Source organism: Saccopteryx leptura, chromosome 3, assembly GCF_036850995.1.
Source record: "Saccopteryx leptura isolate mSacLep1 chromosome 3, mSacLep1_pri_phased_curated, whole genome shotgun sequence".
NCBI lineage: Eukaryota > Metazoa > Chordata > Mammalia > Chiroptera > Emballonuridae > Saccopteryx > Saccopteryx leptura.
This window is the reverse complement of record NC_089505.1, coordinates 76,771,317-76,795,900: the sequence shown is the minus strand read 5'-3', so window position 1 is coordinate 76,795,900 and position 24,584 is coordinate 76,771,317. Positions and strand designations below refer to the sequence as shown.

Below are 24,584 nucleotides of genomic sequence, written 5' to 3'. Positions count from 1 at the left end.
AGCGGGTAAAATTACCTTACATTTGGTGTGAAACCTGGGAGGAGTTGAAACCCACTGGGGCTGCTCCTCTCCCCTTCCCTTCTGAGGAAGAACCAGGATCTCTGACTTTCCACCCACATCAGCACATGGTGTGGTAAGTGCCCTGCCTCCAGCAGCTCTTTCCACTGAGACTCCCTGTCCGTAATCGCAGATGTGTCAGGGACCACTTTTTCGTTCCGAGTGCATGTGTGCCTGTAAAAGGCGAAAGATTTATGCGATCTGAAGAGAAACCAGAGTATGTGTGCCTGTGGAGATGTCCTGGTCACTCCCACTCTACCTAACCATCCGGTGGCCAGAGCTTGAGTTGCAGGACACCAACTCTCATCTCTGACCACTCCAAGAACTGAGGGAAGCCATGGGAGGCACAGGAATCTAAATTTGACTCAAAAACACTTCTGGAATACCTTATCCGAAATCGCTCCCTTCCTAAAGAAGAAGAAACTATTCTTGTTCTCCACTGTGGCCAGTTCACAGAACCCACTGGATAACGGAACCAGGTGACCTCCTGAAGGGACTTTCAATTTTAACATCCTCACCAATTTAACTATCGCCAAAAGAACTGGGAACTGGTTGGAGATCCCTTACATTCAGGTTGCGCTCCCGTCCTAATCTCTGTGCAACCTGTTACATGGCGCAGGCCCTTTTTAGCTAGAGAAACCTCCACTCCTGATCTTTCCTCCTTAGCTGACTCCCAATTCTCTTCCCCTCCTGCATAGCTCCCTCCGTCCTATTGGACTCCTCCCCTCCCTTCACCAAATCCTGTTTCTCATTCACCTAAAAATACCAGTCCCTCTTTCTCCTCCCTTGCTGTCCAGGGGCCCCTCCCTTCTCCACTGCATTCTTAAGCCCCTCCCCTGTCAGGCCCTCCTCCAACAGGAATTGGCCCTCATGCTGGTTTGCAGGGCTCCTGACCCCATGGCCCAACCCCAATCTTTTTTTTTAATTTTTTTTAAATTTATTCATTTTAGAGAAGAGAGACAGAGAAAAGGGAGGGAGGAGCAGGAAGCATCAACTCCCATATGTGCCTTGACCAGGTAAGCCTAGGGATTTGAACCGGCGACCTCAGTGTTCCAGGTCGATGCTTTATCCACTGTGCCACCACAGGCCATGCCCAACCCCGATCTTTTTGCGGGAAGGCCTGGCCTTGTCCTGCCTCTGGCTCTGGAGTTTCCAGCCAAATCTGGGTGCCGGGCTCCCCAGGAGCCCCTCTCCTTTTATTCTCACCTCCAAACCCCAATCTGAGACCTGTGAACATGGCATTTAAAGTTTTTAATGGTCTGCTGCTAGCAGACTAGCGCAGCAGAAGCGTGCTGGGCCCATAAAGTTTTTAATAGTTTCGGCTAGTAGGAAAAGGCCGAGGCTGCTCACCAGGCCCGCATGCAGCAGAAGGTAACACTTCAAACCCAGGCTCATGTGGCAGCCCTGAGGCCGGCAGAACAACAGGGGCAAGGCATAGGAGGTGCCTGACCCAAGACCGGGCCGCAAAGAGAAATCCCACCAGGAGCTTGCTTTAAGTGTGGCAAGGAGGGTCACTGGTCCCAACAGTGCCCCTGCCCGCAGCTGCCCACTAAGTCCTGCCCTACCTGCAAGCAGCCCGGTCACTGGCAGAGAAATTGCGCCTTTTGGGCAACAGACTCATACTCAGCACCTCTACGTGGAGGACAAGCCACCCAAATGGAGGCCAAGCCAGCCAGGTGGGCCCACTGCTCGAACTCCTAGGCCTCATGGAGACTGACATGTTCCAGACTCAGAGACCACCCATGATCCTCACCGTACCCAGAGTAATGCTTCAACTAGCAGTACTGCATCCACAAAGTTTCTTGAGTCACGGTCAAACAGATGTTCCTTGTGACTCCCCTCAAAGCCACCACCTTCCAACCTCCCCTCCCCACAGTGCCCCTAACCAGCAGGAAGTAGCCAGACAAATAGCGGTGCCCCTATCTAACATAAAAGGTTGGAATGTGAGATCAGTGGGCAATGGGGGAAGGTCATGTGAGGAACCAGGCCAGAGAACTTTGGCTGGAACCACCGACACCCATGCACACCAAAAGAAACTTCCCAGAAGTCCTTTGGAAAAGAGGGACTGTCTGTCAGCCAATGAAATTCCACCACATCATATTAACTTGACTACCCTAATGACTCTTTAAATTTCCCCCATGCAGTTTCCTCCATGTGACTTCTCTGACCCCTGTCTCCCAGACCAGAGAACCTCATTGGGCAGGATGTGCTTTACTAAATAAAACTTTTGCTATTCCACACTTTGTGGCTACGCCCTTCCATCTTCCTCGGCAGGGAAAAATACCTTACACCCTTTCCCCTTGCTGAAGCCACTGAAACTTGCCCTCCCCTCTCCTTGAATCCTGACACACTTTAAACCAAGAAATCACATGCCCATTTTTTAGATACTGTAAAGGCATATAACCTGTAAGAAAATCAATTTCGCCCTGGCTGGTTGGCTCAGCGGTAGAGCGTCGGCCTGGCGTGCGGGGGACCCGGGTTCGGTTCCCGGCCAGGGCACATAGGAGAAGCGCCCATTTGCTTCTCTACCCCACCCCCTCCTTCCTCTCTGTCTCTCTCTTTCCCTCCCGCAGCCAAGGCTCCATTGGAGCAAAGATGGCCCGGGCGCTGGGGATGGCTCCTTGGCCTCTGCCCCAGGCGCTAGAGTGGCTCTGGTCACAGCAGAGCGATGCCCCAGAGGGGCAGAGCATCGCCCCCTGGTGGGCAGAGTGTCGCCCCTGGTGGGCGTGCCAGGTGGATCCTGGTCGGGCGCATGCGGGAATCTGTCTGACTGTCTCTCCCCGTTTCCAGCTTCAGAAAAATACAAAAAAGAAAAAAGAAAAAAAAAAAAAAGAAAAAAGAAAATCAATTTCAGGAGCACGTGCCTTTGGAGCTACTAGCCTTCTATGCTCTGCCAGCTTTTAATAAATTCTCTTTTCCTCTGATAAAGTTATCTGAGTGTCTGTCTTCATCGGACATTGTCCTTCTACATTGTCGCTTGTAAAACTTACAAGTGAAATGAGCATATTCACAAATGAAAAAAAGGCTACATTCTCATTTAAAGGAAAAGTTCCAACATATCTCCCTCTAATATCATTATAAAACAGATGCAAATTGTTAGATTTTTAAAGAGAACAAAATTATTACAGACTTCAAAATTTTTTTTAAATTTTAAAGCAAAAGCACTAGTGTGACCTGTTACATTAAACTCTATCTCAAAAAGACAGGCTGTTTTTAAGCACACATGGAACATACAATATTTAACATGGCCAAATTTTTAAAAATCTAATCTGATAGAAAGTTGGTCACCTTGAACTTGAATTGAGGAGGCAGCAAGCCTCCCTTCTGCTTTTACGTTGAGAGGAGAGAAACCAGAAGAATACATGGGAAACCAGCAGTGATAACTGAGTCAGCCAGTTATAAAGTACCTACATCCTATAGTTCTCTAGCTTAGGGCTCCTTGAAACACAAAGCAAGAAAAGCAGGATCTGTATGTATATATGATCAATGATTTCGGAACCCCTTCCTCCTTGTTGACATCACAGAAACTTTCCCTCCCATATCCTTGAGTCCTAAGAAACCTTAAAGAAAGGAATCATACACCCATTTATTGGAAACTGTAAAGCTATATAACCTGTAAGAAAATCTAATTTTGGAAACTCATGCTTTGGTTCTACTAACCTCATTTGCTCTATTAGTCAGCTACTAATAAATTTTTGTTCCTCCATTAATGCAGTTTTCTGAGTGTCACCTCCATTGAGATCACTTTGTTCCATTTATAGTTTCTCAACAAAACTAGCTTTGGCAGGCCTCTACTTCCTGGCAGATAGCTCTTGTCATGTACCTGGGTTAGGTAGATAATCACTATCCAGCTAATAAAATTATTTAATTTGCCTTAACTACTAGTTTTGCATTCCTGGAGATCATACTATTGTGATTAGGAGCCAAGGAACTGTAAAACTTAGCATTAGTAGCACCATTTTAAAGAGGAAAAGTCAGGATTCTTAAACCCTCCTTTCTGGAGAGACTGGAAAGAGAAGAATGCAGGAGCTTCCTCACTTACACGTACAACTGAGTCATCTAGTCATAGTTTGGCTAATTCCTAGAATGCTCTGCAAGGGTGCCTGGGGCAACTTGCCACACAGAGCAAAGAAGATAGAATTTATCTAAAAACCTTAGAAAACAATGTTTATGTATCTTAATCAAGAATTCCTATACTTGGACTCACCCTAAAGTCATGAGAATAATGTATACCTCTAGACAAAGGGATCACAAGCCCCTCCTTAACCTCCCCAACCAGAATGTGATTTGCTCTATAAAATCAGCCACAGAATGGTAAGGACTTTCTACATGATTTGGGTTGTGTTCCGTGTAGCTAGCTGGTTGTTGGGCAGATAAAATATATTATGCTCACTTTGTTAAAGATGGCGCTGCTCATGTGGAAGCCTGTCGCCCAGGTGATATTAATGTGTGTTGGGGGGGTGGTTGTGGGCAGGCAGGATCCTTGTAGCTTGGGGCTTGGTTTTAGGACTAAGCCTTTCTCACCCTTTTTGATGAGGGGTGGTGCAATCCCATCATGCCTCAGATAAGTGACTTTGTATTAGAGACTTCCCTATTTTGTATATTGGATTAAAGGTTTTCATTTCTGCACTATAAAGTGGGGCAGACTGGGAGCTTGCTCTCTTGGTTTCTGAGATTATCATTAGAGCAAAGAGCAGAGAAAGGCCATGTGGAGGAGGCCAGGAGAAGCAGCCAAGATGGTGGAGTGCTAACGGAGAAGCCAGTTAGTGCAGAGTTTGTGCAGAGAGAAAGAGATGGGGAACAAAGGAGAATGAGGCTGGTGAGATAGACACCTTTGATTCTAGGAAACTCGAATAAATCAGTAGCTTTGTGAGCACTGAATGAGTGGGTTTTGGAGCCCAGTGTGTGTTTTTACTTGCCCACTGGGTGCAAGCTAGGATTATTTGTTTGTTTGTTTTTGTGTTTTTTTTTTGTTTTTTTTTTTTTACAGAGACAGTGAGAGAGAGAGTCAGAGAGAGGGATAGACAGGGACAGACAGACAGGAATAGAGAGATGAGAAGCATCGATCATTAGTTTTTCGTTGCGCGTTGCGACACCTTAGTTGTTCATTGATTGCTTTCTCATATATGCCTTGACCGTGGGCCTTCAGCAGACTGAGTAACCCCTTGCTCAAGCCAGCAACCTTGGGTCCAAGCTGGTGAACTTTTGCTCAAACCAGATGAGCCCATGCTCAAGCTGGCGACCTCGGAGTCTCGAACCAGGGTCCTCCGCATCCCAGTCCAACACTCTATCCACTGCGCCACTGCCTGGTCAGGCTGCAAGCTAGGATTAAAGATAATGGCCCCAATGGCCCACCAGTTCGTGGCTCTGTTGTTTCATTACCGTCTGTTCAAATCCAATGCGAACCTGTGTGGGCCAGACGGCTGTGATTGTGGCGGAAACTGGCTTTACACTGGTTAATTAATAAATTCCTCAAAATTTCTTCTGTATCCTGCCTTGGTGTCTATGTAACCCACGGTTAAAGTAATTACTTTACAACACTATCACAGCCTATTACTAGTGCCCTAAGAGTATTTACTGATGGTTTCATCTCAGGAAAAGCAGGATTTTACCATGCAAATAAAGCTGAAGTTAAACAAATTTCTTATCAAAGAGCACAAAGAGCAGAGTTACATGCTTTGCTTTTAATGTTGGCCCAATTTTCTGCTCAGCCCCTTAATGTATATAGCGATAGTGCCTATACAGTTGGAGTAGCCCAAGTTATTGAAACTGCAACCATGGGCCATACTCATTCAGAGGAATGTTTTCATCTATTTACAAAGCTTCAGAAGGTTATACAAGCCTGCCAATATCCATGTTTTTTTGGACACAGAAAGTCTCATTCTGGTCTTCAAGGACCTCTATCTGAAGGCAATTCAAAAATTGATCAACCTGTAGTCCATGTACAGGTTATAAGCCCTAATGAGTTGGCTCAGGTGTGATAAGGTGCCAAAGAACTGTAAAACTTAGTATTGGCAACATCATTTTAAAGAGGAAAAGTCAGGCTTCTTGCCCCTTCCTTTCTGTGAAGAATGGAGGGAGAAGAATTCAGGAGCTTCCTGACTTACAAGGACAAATGAGTCATCTAGTCATAGTTGAACTATAGTTCTCTGGAAGGACTGAGGCCACTACTTGCTAGACAACAAGGAAGATAAAACTTATCTGGAAACTCCCTCTTCCCCTTCCTTAAGATCCTAGGAGACAATGTTTGCATATCTCTTTTTTGTTGTTGTTTTTTTTTGTGACACCTTAGTTGTTCATTGATTGCTTTTTCATATGTGCTTCAACCATGGGGCTGCAGCAAACCGAGTAACCCCTTGCTCGAGCCAGCGACCTTGGGTCCAAGCTGGTGAGCTTTGCTCAAACCAGATGAGCTCATGCTCAAGCTGGTGACTTCGGGGTCTTGAACCTGGATCCTCCACATCCCAGTCCGATGCTTTATCCACTGCACCACTGCCTGGTCAGGCTGTTTGCATATCTTAATTAAAATTCCTACAATGTTTCTAATTTTCCTCCCCTCCTGGAGTCCTGAGAGTGATGTATACCTAGACAAAGGGATCACAAGACAACTCCCCCTGCTTAAAAAACCTGCATTAAATGCTTTCTAATAATCATCCCTCTTAAAATCCTTTATATGTATAAAAACTTGTAAACTAAACAAGCGGGCGCTAGTTTATTAAGTTTCCTAATAAGCTAGTCCATGTGGTACAATTGAATATTGTACCACGCTCCCTCCTTACCCACCACAACCAGTACTTGATTTTGTATGAAAGAAGGTCTAGAATGGTAAGAAGGCCTACATGATTTGGGATCATGCCCTGTGTAGCTAGCCGGTTAATTAATAAATTCCTCAAAAATTCATTTGGACTTGGTGTCTCTATGTAACCCGTGGATTAAGGTATGGTACTTTATAACATTTGGGGGCTCGTCTGGTGTTGGACAGATAAAATGTATTATGCTCACTTTGTTAAAGTGGCGCTGCCCACGTGGAGGCCGTTGCCCAGGTGATATTAATGTGTGTCTCTGTGGGCAGGCAGAATCCCTGTAGCCTGGGGCTTGGTTTTGGGATTAAGCCTTTCCCACCCATTTTGATGTGGGGTGGTACAATCCAATCATGCCTCAGAGAAGTGACTTTGTATTAGAGACTTCCCTATTTTGTATATTGGATTAAGGGTTTGGATTTCTACACTATAAAATGGGGACGGAGCGGGAGCTTGCTCTCTTGGTTCCTGAGATTATCATTAGAGGAGAGAGCAGAGCAGAGAGCAGAAGGAGGCCACATGGAGGAGGCCAGGAGAAGCAGCCAAGATGGCGGAGTGTTGAGTGAGAGGCCAGTTTGTGCAGTTTGACGCTGGAGAAGGAAGGAGATGGGGAACAGAGGTGAATGGGTCTGGTGAGCTAGAAACCTTTGATTCTAGGAAACTCGGACAAGTCAGTGGCTTTGTGAGCACTGAATGTGAGTGGGTTTTGGAGCCCAGTGTGTATTTTTTACTTGCCCGCCGGGTGCAAGCTAGGATTAAAGACTATGGCCCACCAGTTTGTGGCTCCGTTGTTTCTTTACCAACTGTCCGAATCCAATGCGAACCTGCATGGGCCGGGCTGCTGTAATGGTGGCCGTGGCCACTGGCTTTACATCTGGGATGCCAGTGTTCTGTGTCACCGGATAGAGACACCTGGACCGGCTGGCCTCTCTGGAAGGTTGCCTGACATCACTGGATCTCTAGGAGGGATGCCCCCTGAGATGTTCCAGGGCTCCAGTTTTTCTGTGGGTTTTGGAGAACTTCTCAGCAGATACCCCTGGTCCCTAAATTCGACAATTCAGCAGAGAAATCAAAGAGTGTAAATTCTGACCTTCCAAGGTAAGTGAGGCAAATCTTTTGCTTTACTGAATTCTAGCATTTTGTCCGCCTTAAATTCTAGTTTTTCTATTTGTGACTAGTGTAAAGCCAGTGGCTACCATCAGAGCAGCCCAGCCCATGCAGGTGTGCATTAGATTCGGACAGTTGATAAAGAAACAATGGAGCCAAGAACTGATGGGCTGTCATCTTTAATCCTAGCTTGCACCCGGCGGGCAAGTAAAAACACACACTGGGCTCCAAAACCCACTCACATTCAGTGCTCACAAAGCTACTGACTTATCTGAATTTCCTAGAATCAAAGGTTTCTAGCTCACCAGACTTATTCACCTCTGTTCCCCATTTCCTTCCTTCTCTCTACACAAACTGGCATCTCACTCAGCACTCCGCCATCTTGGCTGCTTCTCCTGGCCACATGGCCTCTTTCTGCTCTCTGCTCTGCTCCCTCCTCTAATAATAATCTCAGGAACCAAGAGCAAGCTCCCGTTCTGCCCCTATTTTATAGTGTAGATTCAAAACCTTTAATCCAATATACAAAATAGGGAAGTCTCTAATACAAAGTCACTTCTCTGAGGCATGATTGGATTGTACCGCCCCACATCAAAAAGCGCGGGAAAGGCTTAATCCCAAAACCAAGCCCCAGGCTACAAGGATTCTCAACACACATTAATATCACCTGGGCAATGGCCTCACGTGGGCAGCACCATCTTTAACAAAGTGAGCATAATATATTTTATCTGCCCAACAACTAGTCAGTTTGAAGCTATTGTGGCAGAGAATCAAACACAATCACACTCACACAATAAGCTCTCCAAGACCGAGATGTTGGTGGAGAGTGAGTCCTGCCTCAGACTTCCAGGGACATTTGTTTGTGCTCTAGGATGACAATTAGTGAGGACATTTGTTTGTGCTCTAGGAAAACAATTAGTGGGGACTGAGTTGATCAGTCCTGTCTCAGACTTCCAGGGACACTTTTGCACTGTCTGTCCATGTTGAGATTTCATTTTTTGCTTTTATTGTTTCTGTCTAAAAAACTCTGAGTGATTGGTGTGTGAGTGGGGATCTCAGGTGCCTGCACCTGAGTTTTCAGTTTGTGGCTCCTGCGAGGGATGCAGCCAGGCGAGCACCCAAGAGGACCCTGAAAGGGAACCCCCTTTCTTTGTCTGTTGAACTGTGTCTAAAAGTCAAATGTAAATGTACATGGTGAATGTGTCTGTTCTGAAGTTTCTCTTTGTTCATCAGAGAAATCTTTTGTGACATTTTCTGGTTTGAACCACCATTTTTGGACTTGCTAGGTCTCTTTTCTTAGATCCAAGACCTCTAGTTTCAGGGATCTCTGTCCGACTTTTCCCCAGAGGAAATTGCTTTTTCTGTTAGCTCTTATCTCTCTTCTCGTGTGAGGCACTTAGCCTTAAAGAGGCGATTTCAGTTGGAAATTTCTGGCTTAAAACTGATAGATTTGTAAATTCCAAACTGCCCTCTTGATGTTCCGCTTATCTGTCAGACCTCACCCTTACTGGACTATTGACCCTGAGACAGAGGAATTCCAAAAAGCTGAGAAGCCACCCCAAGGAGGGGCTCCGGACACACCAGGACTTTTGATTCAACACTCACATGCTCGAAGCCCCCCAAGGAGGAGCATTCTGGACATACCAGGACTTTTGCCTCAGTATCCCCTCAGGCTCTCCCAAACACTATATAACTGGCCCCTAGTCTGTAACCGGTGCTCTTCTCCCCCGAGAAGTGCCTGGCAGGGTTCCTTTCTTCCTTTCAATAAAGCCTGTTACTCTGGTCTTTCGGACTCCCATGGTTTCTTACAAAAACCAGAGGGCAAAAGTGAAGGGAAATTTGTAAACAAGCCCACAAATTGTAAAACTAGCAAAATTCATAGAAATATTATATTGCTTAAAGCTAAAAACTAACTAAAGACCTAAGAGAGTGCTGGAGGAAGTATAGAGTAGAAACTAGTTTCATATATCCACCTACTAACCAAAAGAAGTTTTACCCATTTGGAATATAAGGGGTAAGAATAGTATTAAGAAGAAAAATAGAAAAGATTAGAACTTTTCTTTAGAAGAATCTTAGAGAAAGAAAAGGAAACAGTGCCAGATGGAAATGTTTGGAAAATAACAAACCATGGGTGTGGACCTTGCTGGTTATGAGTTCCTTGAAATGAATTACAGCTCCAGGAAGGAGAATTAGTGATGGGATTATGAATGATAGGATTATGGAGGATGGGATTGTCAGGGACAGACCCTCCAGTGGCCTCTCCCATTCTCCTCCCTAAGACTTGAAAGTCAAACAGGCCTTCCATAGGTTAGGAGTAGTGACTTGTGACCCTCCACTGGTGTGTGATGTAGCATGCACCGGATACGAGAACAAACGTCGGAGACTTTCAGGAGTATAGATGTTTCTTTATTGGCCAGTTTAACCTGCGCAGGGGCGAATTCCCTGATGCGAACCTGCATGGGCCGGAGTACGGGTCCAGAGACACCATACTCACAAGGAGCTGCAATGGGAATAACGCCTAGCATTTACAGCTAAGTCTTTTTATAAGCTCAGCAAGCAAGCAGTTCATAGAAGCAAATGTGGCGGTTAGCTATTGGCTAATTCATACTTATGTAGCATAACAACCCAAATATGGAATGGAATTTTTCAAAATTCTGCAAGTCTAAACACGTATACTGTTATTGTGTGATCAGTGAGTCAGTATCTTGAACAACCTTGGTCTTGGCATTCCTAACGGTCAGGGACAGGACCTGCCTGTACACTTAAGTTCCCTGTTCTGTTAGTGCCTTGCCTACATCCTGTTATTTTAAACATTCTGATTGTTGGGCAGATAAAATGTATTATGCTCACTTTGTTAAAGAGGCCATCGCCCAGGTGATATTAATGTGTGTTGGAGATCGTTGTAACCTGGGGCTTGGTTTTGGGATTAAGCCTTTCCCACCCTTTTTGCTGTAGGGCGGTACAATCCAATCATGCCTCAGAGAAGTGACTTTGTATTAGAGACTACCCTATTTTGTATATTGGATTAAAGGTTGTGAAGCTACACTATAAAATAGGGGTAGAACGGGAACTTGCCGCTTGGTTCCTGAGATTAGCATGAGAGAGCAGAGAGAGTAGAGCCAGCAGCAGGAGGAGGCCACGTGGAGGAGGCCAGGAGAAGCAGCCAAGATGGCGGAGTGCTGAGTGAGATGCCAGTCTGTGTAGAGTTTGTATCTGGGATAAGGAAGAAAATGGGGAACTGAGGAGAATAAGGTTGGTGAGCTAGAAACCTTTGATTCTAGGAAACTCGGATAAGTCAGTGGCTTTGTGAGCACTGAGTGTGACTGGGTTTTGGAGCCCAGTGTGTATTTTTACTTGCCCGCCAGGTGCAAGGTAGGATTAAAGGTTATGGCCCACCAGTTTTTGGCTCCATGGTTTCTTTACCGACTGTCCGAATCCAATGCGAACCTGCATGGGCCAGGCGGCTCTGATAGTGGCCCTGGCCCTGATTACTGCCTTTACACTGATCTTTTCTTGGTCTTTACATGTGAGAAGTTGTGGGAAAGAGAATGAGTGTGGAATGAAAGAGACTGACACTAGGAGAAGGTTCCAATTCTCTCTCACAGGTCCAAAGCAAGTGTTGGGTCTCCTCCAAATTTCCCCTACCCTTCCCCAATTCCTTTGTGTGGCATAATTGTTGTTTGACGTGGGAAGCATGACATTCACAGGGAAAACCCACTGCTTTAGCCAATATGGTCAAGAATTTTAAGAAAGGGTTCTCAGGGGATTATGGGGTTACTATGTCCCTGGGAAAATTGAGGACTTTGTGTGAACTAGAATAGCCTGCTGTTGGGGAAATGAGTTTGTAAAATTTGTGCTTTTTTAGTTTGCTACTTTTATAGTTGAAAATAGCACTGAGCAGCCACTCAGAGCAAGGCAGTTGATTGCAGGTGTCAGATTGAATTACATTCCTGCTTGGGAGGGGTCATTGTTTTGCTAATGTCCGCTGGAGAAAAGGCAGAGAAAGATGCCATGTTTGCAAAAAGGAAAAAAATGGCAGCAAGCATAGTGCTGCCTCTATAGTGTTCAGGGGCCTCGCTGCACTCACTTATGCACCCCAACCCTTATATTGACTTAATAATGTAAAGCACTTTAGGTCAAAAAGAAGGTTAGCATATCTTTGCCAGCTGGGTAGTTATTTTTCTCAGTAAATCAATAGTTCATTTGGGGGTAGTAGATTACAATCCTCTTATGGTGAATTGTACTAAATTTGTACTACTAATGAGACATATAAAATTGTATAGTCTGCCAAATACAGAGACTTCCTTTTTGTACCAAGGATCCATTGTTGTGGAAAAAATATTTTCTATGTTAGAAATGTATATGTTATTTCAAGAGTCTTTTGTTAATTCTTTTTATTTGCTATTTCATAGCCCTGTAATGTTGAAATCTTGGGTTAAATATTAGAAGATATGTAATGATTATTAAGGATATCTCTTTATATGGTGTATAAATGTTTAGCTTATTGTCATTTTTGAAGCAGAATTGTTCAATGTTAGGTCACCAAACCCAGAATGACAAATATTACTATTGATTGGCTTAACAGTAGAATTCTCAACATAATAGTTGGAAAAGAAAAAATAGAAAATAGATGACTACTTGTGGTAATAGAAAACATTTAAGTTTTGAGCCCAGATTAAAAAGACTAAAGGATGTGAACAGAAATCTGTTTCTCTTAGGCTTTTTAGACATTATCTGTTAGGGTGCATAAAATTACAGCATAAATAAGTTATGTTTTCTTAGAATGTAAAAGGGATTTGTGATTAAGTAGAGTATAAGATTTATTTTATAAAATATTAGTCATTTCAGTTGGTGCTTTTAACTAGATCTCTAGAATTTGAAGTATGAATGTAATAGGAAATAGTTTAAATCCTTTTTCCCAAGTGACCTATAGAATTAGAAAGCTCAGAATCCCCTTTCTCCAGGAAGCCTCAAGCCCTAACAGGACTGTTAGAATCTGTACTGTACATATGCTGCCCCACTTAGGACAACCGAGACCACGTCAAGAAAATGTTTCTGGTTGCCTAGCCTAAGCGGGACCCTAACAACCAAGCAAGTGAGGAAGGTTTGGACACTTTCCACCTGTTTCTGTTAGCCAGGATCAGGAAAGATACTAAGAAAAAGAACTATAAAGTTGTCTAAGGTGTCAGAAGTTATTAAGGATCCTCAGAAGACCCCCACAGCTTTCTTAGGCTATGGGAAGCTTACAGAGTCTATGCACCTCTAGACCTAGAGGAACCAGAAGATACTAAGGCAGTCAACTTAGCCTTTACATAGCATTCAGCTCTAGAAATTAGAAAGGAAATGTATTATAAGTTTTTTAAAAAGTAGAAACATCAGCTGCTAAGAAATAAAATTTAAAACTCAGCATTTTGGGAGGGACATTGCTCCTCCCTCACTCACATAACTCTGGCCCCTAAGATGGCTGGTTAGCCAAAGATGGGTAAGATTCCTGAAGGCAGGAACAAACTAAGACAGGCATAGTTGAAGAGGGGCCATAAGGAGAAGGCTTAAGAACTAACAAAGGTGAGGCTCAAACCCTCAATCCAACAATGCAGGAGGCTGCTCCCTGAAATAGTGGCCTTTATTCACTGTCCAGGGCACAAAAAGAGGGGAACTCCATAGAAACTCAAGAAAAACAAAGCAGCTGATGATACTACCAGTAAGGTAGCCCTAAAACCAGTGGGGTTTTTAGGAAATTTTAGTAACTTTACTAGAACCCTTGTTGCCAGAGGGTTGTTTTTTTTTTGCAACCAATTAGAAAAAGATTTTTCCATCAGGAAAGGGACAAATAAGAATAAGAAGAAATAATTAGAAAAGTCAGACTTAGAATCTATTGCAGAAGGCATAATGTCTGAGTGTTTAGTCTGTGCCCAAATAAATACTAAGCAAAGTAAAGAAATTATAAAGAGAAACAGGAAGAGAGGAACTTTCCCAAGTGAACATTTAGAAATAGATTTTACTAAAGTAATTGACACCTTTCTAGGATAGGTAGAAGCTTTTCCTACTAGAAATAGGATCGCAGTAACAGCTGTTAAGAAAATTATTGGCCCTGGCCGGTTGGCTCAGTGGTAGAGCATCGGCCTGGAGTGTGGGGGACCCGGGTTCAATTCCCGGCCAGGGCACATAGGAGAAGCGCCCATTTGCTTCTCCACCCCCCCCTTCCTCTCTGTCTCTCTCTTCCCCTCCCGCAGTGAGGCTCCATTGGAGCAAAGATGGCCTGGGCACTGGGGATGGCTCCTTGGCCTCTGCCCCAGGCGCTAGAGTGGCTCTGGTCATGGCAGAGCGACGCCCCGGAGGGGCAGAGCATCGCCCCCTGGTGGGCAGAGCATTGCCCCTGGTGGGCGTGCCGGGTGGATCCCGGTCGAGCCCATGCGGGAGTCTGTCTCACTGTCTCTCCCCATTTCCAGCTTCAGAAAAATACAAAAAAAAAGAAAAGAAAAGAAAAAAGAAAATTATTCCCAGATTTAGCTTGCCCATTAATATTGGGTCTAATTATGGGCCTGCATTTGTATCCAAGATCTCACAGCTAGTAGGAAAGGCACTCAATATTAACTAGAAATTACATTGTGCCTACAGGCCCCAAAGTTCAGGGCAAGTAGAATGCATGAATTGGATCTTAAAGGAAACTTTAACCAAATTTGTTTTTGAAACCGGTGAAAAGTGGCCCACCTTACTCCCCTTAGCCCTCCTTAGGACACGGTGCATGCCCTACAGGGAAGGATTCACTCCTTTTGAAATAATGTTTGGGAGACCCCTCCCTTACTACCAAAAACTCAGAGAAGATATAAAAGCTGAGTTAAGTAACCACTCCTTCTTTAAGTACTTACAGGGTCTACAAATTACTCAGCAGACTGTCCAAAAGACTGTCCAAGAGGTGATTCCAGTACTGCCAAGAGATCTGGTGTAGGTAGAGCGCAGAGCATATTCCTAGCAGCTGTGGCTGATGCAATGCTGTGAGAACACTCCAGCACCTGAAACCCTCCTAGGCACACCCAGGAGGGAGCTCGTCCACTATAAGGAAGTGACTCAGTGCTAACCAGGCAGCTCCCTAACCTTTCAGCCATTGGCTTTGAAAAACACGCTGTCACACCTTATAGGCTGAACTTGTGTATATAAGCTAGCTTACTTCCTGAATAAAGCAGATCTGCGTCACTGAACATGGCCCCCGGGGTCGGGTCTCTGCATCTCCATTGTCCTCACCCCCGGCAGGACTTGTCTACAACTGGTGCTCAACCATATACAATTTCTCTTAGCCAATGATTTAGAAATGCAGACATTCTTAGCTAACTATACTGGACAAGTAGACAATCACCTCCCTAACAATGGACTCTTACAGACACTACAAAGAATCCCCCTACAAACCACCCCCATTCATATCCAGCATCTACCCCTCTTCCGCACAGCATGCTTGCATTTACAGATGCCAGCCAGTCCTATTGTGGAATAGTGTTCAAAGCACAAATGGAAGGCACTAAATTCCACAAATTTAGCTATGAGGGATCCGTACAAGTAGGTGAACTACTAGCAATTTACTATGCACTATGCCTTTGGCAACATGGCCCCCTTAACATTTTTTCAGATAGTGCTTATGCAGTACAAACAGTCAAAGGCCTTGCCCATTCCACCTTCCAGCCCAAGCAGACATTACTAGATAGGGCTCTCAGCCAGTGTAAAGAACTGTTAGAGTCTGACCAGGCGGTAGCACAGTAGATAGAGCATCGGACTGGGATGCAGAAGGACCCAGGTTTGAGACCCCGGGCTCATCTGGTTTGAGCAAGGCTCACCAGCATGGACCCAAGGCTGCTGGCTCGAGCAAGGAGTTACTCCATCTGCTGAAGGCCCATAGTCAAGGCACATATGAGAAAGCAATCAATGAACAACTAAGGCATCTCAATGAAAAACTGATGATTGATGCTTCTTATCTCTCTCTGTTCTTGTCTGTCTGTCCCTATCTATCCCTCTCTCTGATTCTCTCTCTGTCTCTGAAAAAAAAAAATGAACTGTTAGAGGAGTGTCATTACCCTTGGTATATTCAGCATCTTCACTCCCATTCTGGCTTGCCTGGCCCCCTAGTGGCAGGCAACACACAAGTTGATCGTCTAGTTTTAACAGTCTCCCCTATTGAGCAAGCCAGACAACTTCATGCTCGGTTTCATATGTCTGCCCATTCTCTCAAATCTCTCTTTCCCCATCTCACTCACGCAACCTGCAAACACCTTGTTCATGTATGTAAACAGTGCAGGCCCTTATTACCCATAGGCCCCCTACAACCACAGGATGTCAACCCTGGAGGCTTACAGCCTAATGCTGTATGGCAAATAGACATCACTCATGTCCCCCAGTTTAGCAAACTCCGCTACGTACACGTAGCAGTAGACACCTTCTCCAGAGCCGTCTTGGCCATGGCCCTAGCAGGAGAAAAAAAACTACACATGCAATTCATGCCCTTTGACAGGCCATGTTTTGCCTTGGTGTACCTTGGGAAATTAAAACTGACAATGGGCCCTGTTATACCAGCAGCCAACTTAAAGCCTTTTGTTCCCAATGGCAAATCACACACCGCCTTGGCATTCCTTATAATCCCCAAGAACAAAACATTGTAGAACAGCGACACAGAGACATTAAGCTTCAAATTCAAAAAGAAAGGGGGGATATGCCCTGGGCCTTACCTGGAGAAGTGCTCCTCAGTGCTGTATTCACTCTCAATTATTTTACTTTTGATTCTGATGGTATAACCTTAGCCTACAAACATTGGGAAGTCTTCGTAGCCACCCAACCCCTTTACCATTGGTATGCTGGAAGGACCCAGTCACACCTCAGTGGCAGGGACCGCACCCCCTTCTAATGGAAGGAAGAAGTTATGCTTGTGTTTTTCCAGAAAATAGCCCGCATTCAATTTGGATCCCAGGAAGGAACGTACGGCCACTCCTGGTGTCCTAAGATGACCCCACTGATGACGCCTCCAACACCTGCGAACCCTCTGGTTCAGGAGATGGCCAGCCTCAGCCTTGATGAATGGCCGCCTGAAGAAGGTCCCCAGCACTCCAGAAGAAGACCTCGTGGCCAGCATGCATACCCCATAACCTGGGGAGATATAAAGGCGCTAGCCGAACAGGCTCAAAGATTAGCCCCTGACAGACCCCCCCAGGTCCAGGCACTCTGTTCCTCCTCATGTGTGCCATTATCACAGCAAACTCCCAGGCACAAGGAGATCCTTGCGTCTAGGTAGCTGTTCCCCACTCTGGCATAATTATGCCTGTTGAAGTTAATAGCCCACAGTTTCCAGCAGTATATTCCAGTAACTGCTCCCTTAGTCTCCCTTGTGACAATAGTGGCCGGGAATCCCAACAGTGGAACGGCACTATATGGGGTAACCTCAGTGACCCAATGCTATTTAAGTTTAATAACACCGTCCCCTCGGAGGGGTGGGCCCTCCTTCAAAATCATACTATGGGGGACTTTGCTGAAAACGATACTACCAACCAAGGCTCAGTACTTGGCCTACAAGCCCTCCTCCCTCTAGCTACCAACAGCTGGGCCTGCCCTGCTAACCTTGCCTTCCCAGGGTCACCTCTTTGCCCATTCCTGTGTGATGAACATCTAAAAACACTCCCGAGAGAAATTTCCTGGAGAGACTGCCACATTGCCTCTGGCCCGGATGCACAGACCATCAACCTCGAAGTTTGGCATCGGAAACAGAGATGGAATGCAACCATATGCAGTACGCAGCCCGCGGCAAGCCATCCGTTTCATGTTTGGACGCTGGGACCTATGTGGGAAGGGGACGTGCATGGACCTACATTCTTTTTTTTTTTTTTTTTTTTCAGAGAGAGAGAGGGATAGACAGGGACAGACAGACAGGAACAGAGAGAGATGAGAAGCATCAATCACTAGTTTTTCATTGCGCGTTGCAACACCTTAGTTGTTCATTGATTGCTCTCTCACATGTGCCCTGACCACGGGCCCTCAGCAGACCGAGCAACCCCTTGCTTGAGCCAGCAACCTTGGGTCCAAGCTGGTAAGCCCCTGCTCAAACCAGATGAGCCCACGCTCAAGCTGGCGACCTCAGGGTCTCGAACCTGGGTCCTCTGCATCCCAGTCCAATGCTCTATCCACTGCGCCACCTCCTGGTCAGGCTACATTCATTTTTTTTAAGGACTCAAATTCTTTTTTCTTTTTTTTGTGTGGCAGAGACAGAGAGAGTCAGAGAGAGGGACAGATAGGGACAGACAGGATGGGAGAGAGATGAGAAACATCAATTCTTTGTTGCGGCTCCTTAGTTGTTATTGATTGATTTCTCACATGTATCTTGACTGTGGGGCTACAGCAGACCAAGTAACCCCTTGCTCAAGCCAGCAACCTTGGGCTCAAGCTGGTGAGCCTTGCTTGAACCAGATGAGCCTGTGCTCAAGGTGGCGACCTCAGGGTCTCAAACCTGGGTCCTCCATATCCCAGTTTGATGCTCTATCCACTGCACCACCGCCTGGTCAGGTGACCTACATTCATTTTTTACAATCAAAATGGAACTGTGTTTAACGGCACCTGGAAAGTCTCTGTAACACAATGGGAGGAAAGTGACATTCTGACCCCTAAGAGGAATCCCCTGTTTAAGACCCCCATTCTATTTCCTAACTAGTCAAACATTACAGAAACTTGCCTCATTGTTTAATCTAGCTAATCTATTAGCATATAGTATAATAGGTATAATAGTTGTTTTAGTACTACTAGGGTTCCGTTGCATAATGCATAGTATTCAGAAGCTACAACAGCAAGCCGTCATTCATCAAGTCCAATTGGCCCTAATTAAAAGAGAAGGGAGAAATGTAGGTAGAGCGCAGAGCGCATTCCTAGCAGTTGTGGCTGATGCAATGCTGTGATAACACTCCAGCACCTGAAACCCTCCTAGGCACACCCAGGAGGGAGCTCACCCACTATAAGGAAGTGACTCAGTGATAACCAGGCAGCTCCCTGACCTTTTCAGCCATTGGCTTTGAAAAACACGCTGTCACACCCTATAGGCTGAACCTGTGTATATAAACTAGCTTACTTCCTAAATAAAGCGGATCTGCGTCACTGAACCTGGCCCCCAGAGTCGGGTCTCTGGCTCTCCGTCATCCTCACCCCCGGCAGGACTATTTTTGGGGTCTGCACAATTTGGGTCTGTTGCCCTGTATCAGCCATATGCGGCCAGCATATTTAATAAATTTCCTCCTTTAATAAAACTTTTCAAAAACTTATTTGGACTATGTGCCTCTACGAAAACCCGTGGAATTGTGGATTGGGTACTTTACAAAATTTGGTGCCCACACGGGGCCTACAGTGTGTCGCGTCACTGGGTAGAGACACCCTGAATCGGCTGGTCTCTCTGGGAGGCTGCCCAGTCCTGCTTGAGTTCCGAGGAGAGGTGCGCCACCTGAAATGTTGTCAGGATTCTCGGTCTTCCTCTGGGTCCGGACAGTTCCCTGGTAAACACCCCCAGTTCCCAAATTTGACAATTTGAACTGTTTGGTAGAGAAATCAAGGAGGTAAGTAAAGCAACTTTTTCTGCTTTACTGAATTTTTCTGGCTTTTCTCTGAATACTTGCTTTCACTTTTCTGTCTGAGACTGGTACTGGTCAAATTTGTTTGGGACTAGAATGTAGGTAATTTGGGGGGCCTCGCTGAGTTGTGACTCTGGAGTTGTGACTTTGGTGATGTAAGTAGGGCCTTCGAAGCTGATTTGCTGAGCTGAAACTCCAAAAATTGTAGGAGAGGTAGATCTTTTGTTTCGCTGAGTTGTAACTTCAGAAGTATGTAGGTATGCCAGCTTTCTGGCACTACTGAACTGAATCTAGTCCCGTTGTGGACCCTCCAAAGACCAATACATTGGTAGGAGAGCTGTTGGTCTTGATTAGGGTTCTCTGGGATGCATTTAGTTATGCTCTGGAAGGACAATTAGTAGGAGCTGGAAGTGACCAGGTCCATCAGCTTCTATCGCGATTTTGTGCTTGCACATTTATATATTTCTTGAGAAAGATAATTAACGGGGACTGAGTAGAGAATCCGAACTTCCAGAGGCAGCTAATTGTGTTATGCTTTCAGAGAAACCTAAGTAAAGACACCTTTGTATTTATTGAGATCTCATTCTTCTTTGTTCTCCTTACTTTTAAAATTCTAAAATTCCTAGGTTTAAAGTTTACCAAGGGTCCCCAAACTATGGCCCACAGGCCACATGCGGCCCCCTGAGGCCATTTATCCGGCCCTCGCTGCACTTTCGGAAGGGGCACCTCTTTCATTGGTGGTCAGTGAGAGGAGCATAGTTCCCATTGAAATACTGGTCAGTTTGTTGATTTAAATTTATTGTACTTGTTCTTTATTTTAAATATTGTATTTGTTCCCATTTTGTTTTTTTACTTTAAAATAAGATATGTGCAGTGTGCATAGGGATTTGTTCATAGTTGTTTTTTTTTATAGTCCAGCCCTCCAACGGTCTGAGGGACAGTGAACTGGCCCCCTTTGTAAAATGTTTGGGGGCCCCTGGTTTAGTCCTTGCAGGATGCAGCCTGCATACACCTGAGAGGCCATGAGGGGGAGCCCTCCCCTCGTCTATGAAAGCACGCTCGTATGTGTTTGTATGTAAGTCCTTTGTTTAATGTATAAAATGTGTCTGTTTTAAAAACTGGCTTCAGCCTGACCAGGCGGTGGCTCAGTGGATACAGCGTTGGACTGGGATGCGGAAGGACCCAGGTTCGAGACCCCGAGGTTGACAGCTTGAGTGCAGGCTCATCTGGTTGCAGCAAAAGCTCACTGGCTTGAGCCCAAGGTCGCTGGCTTGAGCAAGGGGTTACTCAGTCTGCTGAAGGCCTGTGGTCAAGGCACATATGAGAAAGCAATCAATGAACAGCTAAGGTGTTGCAACACGCAACAAAAAATTAATGATTGATGCTTCTCATCTCTCCGTTCCTGTCTGTCTGTCCCTGTCTATCCCTCTCTCTGACTCTCTGTCTCTGTAAAACAAACAAACAAACAAACAAAAAACTGGCTTCAGTCTTTTGTGCTTAAACTGGAAGCTTCTGACTACAATGCAATCTTAAGTGGAGAATCATTGTCCTCTCTTTGTTCTCAAATTAGTTTTGGGTGCCCTGTCAGGTTTCTTCTCTGAAAAGAATTATTCTCTTCAGTTGGTTTCTTCCACTTGTCTTGTGTGATAATTAATACCTCTATAGTCAAATACCTTTTATTCTGGGTGCTAGTTAACCAGAATTACCTGTCTTATCCCTTTGTTTTTATTGGTGCACTGATTTCTAGATTTTTCTGAAGTAGTTTTAATTTTGTAATCAGTAACCTTGGCTTTAAATATGGGATGAGGGGCAGTTCAAAGAAGACCCCACTAGGTTTTCCTTTAAAGCAGTTTCAAGAAGCTTATGGAGATGGCCATAAATCGGAATTAAATGGTCCAAGAAAAGGCTATGCTATCTCTATGAATCAGAATGGCCTATTTTAGGAATAGGATGGCAGCAACTGGAACTTTTTATCTCCGGCTAGTAGAGGAAGTCTGGAATATCATAACTGAGGACGCAGGCTACCCTGATCAGTTTCCATACATTGACCAATGGCTAAATTTAACATTAGATCCTCCACAGAGGCTAAAAGCTTGCTCAATATGGAAAGGGTGATATGTCTTCCTAGTCCGGCCAGACTTATATCTAAGACAGAAAAGAGATTCGAAAGAAAAATTAGAACTCAGGAAGAAATCAATGTACATATTGCAATAGGAAATATGGCCAGGAAAGTATTTCTCCAGCCTCTAGGAGAAAAGGCTGGCAAGCAAGCGATTTAAATGAGAGAACAGAGAAAAGCCGAGTGGGGACGCACAGTTTGGCAGAACGATAGAGTGGGGGTGCGACCGCGGAAAGGCGAACGGGGACATGCCTCCTCCCCTCTAGCCATGCTCCTGCCCTCGCCATTACAGCGCACCCAAGCAGAAGGCAAACATCAGGCAGAAGGCCGAGCACCAAAAGGCGAGCCCCACCGCCACCTCCAGACGCATGGCTAGAATAGGGTTCAGCTTGCTGTGTGTGGGGCAGCAGAGAAAGAGCAATAGAGAAAGGATAAAATAACTAAAATATAAAATAGAAACTGATTTCAAATGTCCACCTGCGGACCAAAGGAAGTTTTGCCTATTTGGAAAATTCAGGGTAGAAATAGTATTAAAAAATTAGAACTTTGTTTTTAAAGAAAATCAAAGGAGAGAAAAAGAATTTAGGAATTAATAAATCGTAGGTGTGGATCTTCCTAGTTAATTGGTAGTTTCTTAAATTAAATTGCAGCTCCAGAAGGAGTGATAAGAGCATGAGTAATAGGATTATACAGGATAAAATTTTTTAAAATAAGCTCTCTGTGGGTTGGGGATGATGGCTTGTTGCCCTCCACTGGTGTAAAAATAAAGGAAAACGTTCCAACACTCTCTCGTGGGCCAAGGGGTGGTGGAATCTCCTGCAAGTCTCTCGGTTATGTAGAAGACATGGAATTCATAAGGAAAACCCACAGCATTAACCATAATGGTAAAAACTGTAAAAAGAATTTTCAGGGAATTGCAGAAAAGATTGGAAACCTCATATAGGCTAAAAAGCAGTCCATTATTAGGAAAGTAAATTTATAAAAATTGTATCTCATTTGCTGCTTTTATTGTAAGAAATAAAGCTAAACAAATGCTGGGGGAGGGAATAAAAGTCGGCTTAGCTTTTGGAAATGCTTGATCCAAATGCTCGCTCGACCGTGCCAGCTCTCCCATGGCAACTGTGTTCCTAATCCAGCGGCAAAAAAGAAAAGAACAGACATTCCTAAGAGAGTGCTGCTTTGGGACTGAGCCCGGAGCCTCGCCACTGGGCCAGGCTAGGGTTCAAGTCAGCCCTCGAGTTGTGCAAAGAGGGACAAACACGTCGAATGTCTCTTCCTTTACCCCTCTCCTAAGAGCTCTGGTCGGCAAACTGCCATTCACAAACAGCTCCTGGGCCACATAAGGCCTTTTGCCCTCTTAGGTATAGCTCTTCAATGGAGTGCCAAGTGTGGGTGCTGCCTCAGTAGGGAAGGTGCCTACATATATAGTTTAAATTTAAAATTTGGCTTTTAAAAGAAAATTTAGTTATTGTACTATTAGTAATTGGCTCTATTAACTAATAGGTTTTCCAACCACTGGGTTAGGAGTGGTGATTTATTGTCTCCCTGCCCCCCCCTTATTGTGTAAAAAAGTATTTTCCATGTTAAAATGTATGCGTTATTTTAAATTCCTTTTGTTAATTTTTTATTTGCTGGGTTTTTTTTTTAAATAAAACCTAGCATGTCTTTAATAATTTTTATTTATTTATTTATTTATACAGAGACAGAGTGAGAGTCAGAGAGAGGGATAGACAGACAGGAACGCAGAGAGTTGAGAAGCATTATTCATCAGTTTTTCGTTGTGGCACTTTCGTTGTTCATTCATTGCTTTGTCATATGTTCCTTGACTGCGGGGCTATGGCAGACCGAGTAAGCCCTTGCTCAAGCCAGCAACCTTGGGTCCAAGGTGGTGAGCTTTGCTCAAACCAGATGAGCCCACACTCAAGCTGGTGACCTCGGGGTCTCAAACCTGGGTCCTCCGTGTCCCAGTCTGACACTCTATCCACTGCGCCACCACCTGGTCAGGCTTATTTGCTGTTTTATAGCCCTATAATATTAGAATCTTAGTCTAAATATTAGGAATTTTTAATAATGTCTTTTTATATAATGTTTAGTTTATTATCATTTTGAAACAATATTAGGTAATATAAGAAAAAGAAGTCATATCCTGGAACTCTTGTGAATCTATTTTATCATGCTTTTGTTGAAATTTATTTTGAATACTAATGTACTGAGTTATTCCACAGAAAAGAAACTCTGGAATTCTAAAGGAGGCACCAAAAACCTGTTCTGTTTAATTTAATCCGGCTAATAACATTGCTTTTGTTCTTTTCCAAGAGTTTATATAGACAGAAAAAGGCTCTCAAACCACTCAGTGAGATCTTCTGAGCATGGCTTTTAAGGTTTATAATGACCAAGATAGAAACAGAAAAGGCAAATAGGCCCAAAAGAGATCAGGAAAATACCAGCTTTTGGCATATACCCTTAAAAGGCTCCAATGCCCCAAAGGGACTTAATGGGATTTCATCAGGGCCTTGTGTCAAGTGTGGAAAGAAAGGTCATTGAGCCCTGGCCGGTTGGCTCAGCGGTAGAGCGTCGGCCTAGCGTGCGGAGGACCCGGGTTTGATTCCCGGCCAGGGCACACAGGAGAAGCGCCCATTTGCTTCTCCACCCCTCTGCCGCGCCTTCCTCTCTGTCTCTCTCTTCCCCTCCCACAGCCAAGGCTCCATTGGAGCAAAGATGGCCCGGGTGCTGGGGATGGCTCTGTGGCCTCTGCCTCAGGCGCTAGAGTGGCTCTGGTCGCAACATGGCAATGCCCAGGATGGGCAGAGCATCGCCCCCTGGTGGGCAGAGCATCGCCCCTGGTGGGCGTGCCGGGTGGATCCCGGTCGGGCGCATGCGGGAGTCTGTCTGACTGTCTCTCCCTGTTTCCAGCTTCAGGAA

General features: G+C 44.9%; 1 protein-coding gene across 1 annotated transcript in view; it reads right to left on the bottom strand.

Moving 5' to 3' along the window:
- The window catches only part of LOC136399327 (zinc finger protein 420-like), a 375,158-nt gene that overhangs the window by 153,745 nt on the left and 196,829 nt on the right, over nucleotides 1-24,584 (bottom strand). The window lies entirely within an intron of this gene.